The sequence below is a fragment of the Littorina saxatilis genome, unplaced genomic scaffold, assembly GCF_037325665.1.
Source record: "Littorina saxatilis isolate snail1 unplaced genomic scaffold, US_GU_Lsax_2.0 scaffold_730, whole genome shotgun sequence".
Lineage (NCBI taxonomy): Eukaryota > Metazoa > Mollusca > Gastropoda > Littorinimorpha > Littorinidae > Littorina > Littorina saxatilis.
In genome coordinates, this window is record NW_027126127.1 from 41040 (window position 1) to 47500 (window position 6461).

Sequence of the window (6461 nt, forward strand, 5' to 3'; positions counted from 1 at the left end):
GTGTGTATGTGTTTGTGTGTGTATGTGTTTGTGTGTGTGTGTGTTAGAGAGAGAGGAGAGAGGAGTTACGATGTCGAGTATGGTATTTGTGTAAGTGAAATCATCAAGACACTATACCATTTCCTTCATTGATTTTCTTGACCGAGTTATTGTGTAAGGAGAGAAGCCTACTGATGGACTCAGAATGCCCAGCCTACTTCTCTCTACCTGTGTGTGTGCGTGTGTGTTTGTGTGTGTGTGTGTGGTTTTTTTTTGCGCGCGTGCGTTTGTGTGCGTGCGTGCGTGCGTGTGTGCATGTGCGTGCGTGTGTGTGTGCATGTGCGTGCGTGCGCGCACGAGCGATGCCTTCACGAAAAGAAGAGCAAAGCGAAGGTAGATCAAAAGTAGTAGAGTTAGGGTGGAAGGGGATGTTTAGCTGAATAGGGGTGGAGACGAAAAAGATGGTTTACGCAGAAACGGAATTGTTGTTTGACGCAAAGGTCGGTTGAAGGTGTAGACAGACGCGGCATTCTCTCTCAGAAGTCATCTTCACACATCATGTCCCTCTTACTCGTCGACTCGCGCGCTATTCTCTTCACCCATATCGTCTACCCATTTCGACTTAAACCACCAAACTGTAAGGGCACGAGAATAGCTCGTGAGTGTACGAAAGAAATTGGAAACAGAATCGTTAGTCTCATAAGCTTGTTTTCTTCGTGAGGAATCGACAGGGTTGATGTGTTAGAAAAGGTTTTAGTTCTTCTGCGCGGATGAAGTTTGATGCCAGATCTCCACATCAAGGCTTGGATTGATAGTCAGTCTATGTAAACATATCAGTACCGTGTGCTGTGAAGTAATCATGTCCTTGTATGTGTTTTGTGGAGTCTCCAGAGATGGTGCTAAGTTGTGGTTCTTCTAGGTAAGTAGGTGTGAAATGTAGACAGTGAAAGCATGTATGTGACTATCCCCCAAATTCGATTTATTCGAAAACGCACCGTGCTGCTGATTGAATTTTGGACCATGTTCCCCCCCCCCCCCCCCCCTCCCCCTATTCTAGTTTGTGATGATAAATCAAATGATATTTTGACTTTGAAATTAGCTTCAATGCAAAATATTTCTGTTCATATTCAAGGGACGTAACCGCTCAGTGCGTTTTCGAATAAATCCAATTTGGGGTAAAATCGATCGAATTGCATCACAAATCTGCTTCAATTGCAAGATCTTGCCATGATTTTCTCCCTCAAGATAATTGTACCGCTTGAAATTGGCGAAAAAACAGTCAGTCTGAAGTTAATTTTACATGTCACGTGAGTATAGGGTGCTGTATTTACTGGCGTGTTTCATTAGCTAGTTGTTGTGTTCTGACTCAAGCACTTACAGATATCGCATTAACCAGTACTTTCGATATTTGACCGGTAGAAACGTGAAAATACTGTAAATGAATTCGACAACCGATAATTACTACCGGTTTATGTTTCTTTGACCGATTTTTACTCCTTACATAGATCGCATTAACCAGTACTTTTTGATATTTGACTGGTAGAACCGTGAAAATACTGTAAAGGAATTCGACAACCGTTAATTACTACCGGTTTATGTTTCTTTGACCGATGTTTACCCCTTACATGGATATTGTTATTCCTGTTCCTTATGCGATGCTATCGAGAGGTGGTCGCCGGGGCAGGTGTGACTGTACGTGCACGACCTTACTCTGGTACCTCTCCATAACGACCACCTGTATATTACGACCACAACAAAGGATCCACCGGCGACGACTTTGTTTTCTGTATTTATTTCACCTGTGCATGGCAACAACCCGTCCATCAAGACCACTTTTGGTAGGTCCTTTGGGTATAGCACGACAGCCAAACCTCCCTCGCGGCGGTCCCTTTTTTATGTACACAGTCATGTTATACTTTTTTTTAATTTTTTTTTTAAATCATCTGAAGTCGGGGTTACACCCGAGAACATGCCCCTAATGGTTTAACCGTGAGGGCGTTAAACAACATGTATCGTCCCTAATCCTTGGCTAGTCGTTATAGACAGGTTTGGCTGTGGTGGCAGCGTCCTGGAGACATGTCACGCGCCAATCATAATCAATAAATCGTTGACTCGTGTACTCTTCCGAGCTGTGCTGCTACAGGATTCATAGATCTGCGAAGCACGGTCTACTTTAGAGAATCATGTTGGGATAAGGGTGGGTGGATGGGGTGATTGTATGATTGATTCATGATTGTGTTGTGCTTTGCACCGAGAGGGCTCATTCACGACTGATTCAGCTTCGGGGTTTTATCTGTCCGCGTTAAAACAACACGGCGTTAATTATTCTGTCAAAGAATCAGGTCAGATTGATGGTACGTGTAATGGGGATTTCATAGTTTACATTTCCCACCTTTTCGCAACGGGTTGGTTTTATTCTCTCTCTCTCTCTCTCTCTCTCTCTCTCTCTCTCTCTCTCTCTCTCTCTCTCTCTCTCTCTCTCTCTCTCTCTCTCTCTCTTTCTCTGTATGTTTATCAAACCCATCAATGTCCAAGTGTTGTTGTTCCAGAGGTATTGATATATTGGTTGCACTGAAAGCAATGAAAACAGACACGAGCACCCAGCAAAGAGCAGTCACGGTTGTTCGACCAAAATACAGCCCTTCGCTCCGCTGGTTTTGTTTCAGATCAACGTCGTGGTTGTAGCTAATTAACCTTTGCTGCTGTATCAGTTCTTTAGCGGTGCGAACCTGAAATAAGAGCTTTGGTAGCAATGACAAAATATGTTCCTTCATTGGTCGTTCGTACCTTACTCACACTGTAAGTGTATACTGAATAGATTCACTTTTAAACACCCTTTCTGCAATCAGTTTTGAACACAATGTGACATATAGTACATCGGACCTGTTTACTCATACGATTTCACCGTATTTTGTACGTCATGTTTCCAAGAATACGATCATTACGCTGGTTGATCAGAACATTTCAAGTGTCATATTCTTACAGTTGTATAATCAGTGCGGCGGACGTTGTGTTGGAATTTCACTGTTTTACGTCGGTCACATGATTAAGAAGCACCTCTACCTGGTAAGAAAATACACTCAATTATTTTGAAAATACACTAAGCCTCTGTGGAAAAGACACCAACTGTTCCAATTAGGTAAACAGGTCTTATTTATTTATTTGTTTGGTGTTTAACGTCGTTTTCAACCACGAAGGTTATATCGCGACGGAGAAAGGGGGGAGATGGGATAGAGCCACTTGTCAATTGTTTCTTGTTCACAAAAGCACTAATCAAAAATTTGCTCCAGGGGCTTGCAACGTAGTACAATATATTACCTTACTGGGAGAATGCAAGTTTCCAGTACAAAGGACTTAACATTTCTTACATACTGCTTGACTAAAATCTTTACAAAAATTGACTATATTCTATACAAGAAACACTTAACAAGGGTAAAAGGAGAAACAGAATCCGTTAGTCGCCTCTTACGACATGCTGGGAAGCATCGGGTAAATTCTTTCTCGTCCCAACCAATATGGGACTCCCCCTAACCCGCGGGGGGTGTAAACAGGTCTGGTACATATTTCTACTTGCAAACGAAGCACACATGCTAAACACTAGTGTTCAGAAATATGTAGTTTGTTAACCTTTGTTCAAAACCAGTTACAGACAGAGTGTTCAAAACTGAAACACTCAATTTAGAGTGACGTCATCGGACCCGCTTTCCGTTTCCGTTGCTGCACGCGCTTGCTTGACAGACCTTCTCCATCGCTCCTATACTTTTGGCCAACCACGTGGTCAAAGTCAAGTGAAGTTGGCCTAATTATTAGGCTAATAATTATGGTCCATTTCATAGAAGGAACGCGTTCGTGTTATTCTCTGTCGCGTCGTTAGTTGGATTTTGATATATTGCAATTTTGGGTCTGTTTCATGATGGCATTTTCTCAAAACCTTACAAAATAATATAAAGCAGGAATTGCGGCCATGTGTGTTTGTGTGTCAAACTGTTTGTCACTCATAAAAAAAAGCACTCAATAGTCATGCTTCAAGGCAAGTGAATAGCCATCGTGTTAACTTATTTTATGTTTCCCCTTGGATTCGTTAATATATTAAGCTTTATGATTGAGTTAGGATCTTCAAGGTTAAATATTGTATATATTTGTCACGATACTAGAATTGAATAAAGTTTTGTTTAAACGAAGTGAATACCTGTCAGCAGGTAGTGAACGTTGTTGCTTTGATTGACGCTTCTCACTGCAGTGGAAAGGTCCATTGTATCAAGTGATAATGGCACAGTGACGTCAGTGTGCTAGGGCTTTCTACACCTGCTGAAAAATGTATACAGGTGGTCGCTGTGGAATGTTGAATTATGTAGAAGAGAAACTCGTCTGGCAGTGGTCGTTGTGTGCAGGTGGTCCCTTTCTAGAGGTGGTCGCTTTCTAGAGGTGGTCGCTGGGGTATGTTCGACTGTACATGACTTCAGCTGTATATATATATTTCTTTCAGTGTCATTCTCATTATTAAATTACTCTGACTGCTCAACCTGAACCTGTTTTGTCGTTTATTCTGTGTTCACTTTATATTGTTGTTTATTTTGCGTCCATTTTGTGTTGTCGTTTATTCCGCATTCATTTTGTGTTGTCGTTTATTCCGCATCCATTTTGTGTTGTCGTTTATTCCGCGTCCATTTTGTGTTCTTTATTCCGCATCCATTTTGTGTTGTTTATTCCGCATCCATTTTGTGTCGTTTATTCCGCGTCCATTTTGTGTTGTTTATTCCGCATCCATTTTGTGTTGTCGGTTTTTTCACGTCCATTTTGTGTTGTCGTTTATTCCGCGTCCATTTTGTGTTGTCATTTTTTCTGCATCCATTTTGTGTTGTCGTTTATTTCACATCCATGTTGTGTTGTCGTTTATTCCGCATCCATTTTGTGTTGTCGTTTATTTCACATCCATGTTGTGTTGTCGTTTATTCCGCATCCATTTTGTGTTCTCGTTTTTTTTCGCATCCATTTTGTGTTGTCATTTTTTCCGCGTCCATTTTGTGTTGTCGTTTTTTCCGCATCCATTTTGTTTTGTCGTGTATTCCGCGTCCATTTTGTTTTGTCGTTTATTCCACGTCCATTTCGTGTTGTCATTTATTTGGCGTCAATTTTGTTTTGTCGTTTATTCCGCGTCCATTTAGTTTTGTCGTTTATTTCGCGTCAATTTTGTTTTGTCGATTCCGCGTTCATTTTGTTTTGTGTTGTCGTTTATTCTGCGGTGCCCCGAAAATGTGTCCGTCTCAGGTAACAAAACACACACACACACACACACACACACACACACACACACACACACCGACAATCAGACACCCCCCTCCCCACACACACTCACACACACTGACAATCACACACACTGACAATCACATGCACAGATACTGCCCCCCCCCCCCCCCCCCCCCCCCGAATACCAGAATCAGATCAATAACCTGTCACACACGGCATGACAAGCAGTGCAGGACACAACATCGATATATCTTACCGAGTTTTCCAACAAGGACTTTTCACCGCCAATCTCAGCTGAACGCAGAACCAGGCATCAGTTCCAGAATATCTAGGCTAAGTAGGGAACCTGCCGGCGGTGATGGGGGGGGGGGGGGGGGGGGTAGTTAGGGTTAGAGGTGGGGGGGGGGGCGGTGTCGAAGGCAGCTAGCTTACAGCCACACAGAAGACAAATGAACTGAACACAAGCCACTGGTGACATTTTGGCCAGATTTCAGACGCTTTTGTCAGTCTTGAAGAGGGGACCCGTGGATTCAGGCTCGTTTCATCTGCGCGGTCGGTAGTTCGGTAGTGGCACAACAGTTCACATGAAAAACCCAGCACATGCACAGCAGTCAGTCTTCTAAACAGGCTGGGTTGTTTACAGTACTTGGTCTTTGCACTGTGTGTTCGCGGCATGTTCAATCGTGGTGGCAAGGTCTGTGAAAAACGCAGTGGTGTTTCTCCTTTTAAATGTGTGTGTGTGCTGGAGTGTCAGTGTTAGACTGTTCGCGCTAAACTTTGATGAGTGCTGTTTGTGGATGTACCAGCGTAAACAAGTGAGTGTTGTAGTCAGTGAAAGTGCGTTGAAGTCTAGGCACTATACAGTGAAACCCCTATGTGAAGACCCCTCGATTTAAGAATTCTAACCCTCTCAAGACCATGCTTTTTCAGATTTTGCGTTCTTAGTCTCCGTAAATGTACCACCGTTTAAAGACTGTATCCTCTTTCAGACCTAATGTTCTCAGATTCTTTGATGTCGTAAAATCAATCCAATATTAGGCTTATATCGCGCGTATTCCGTGGGTACAGTTCTAAGCGCAGGGATTTATTCTTTTTTTAAATTTTTTTTAAAATTTTTTAATGCAATTTATATCGCGCACATATTCAAGGCGCAGGGATTTATTTATGCCGTGTGAGATGGAATTTTTTTACACAATACATCACGCATTCACATCGGCCAGCAGATCGCATATCTA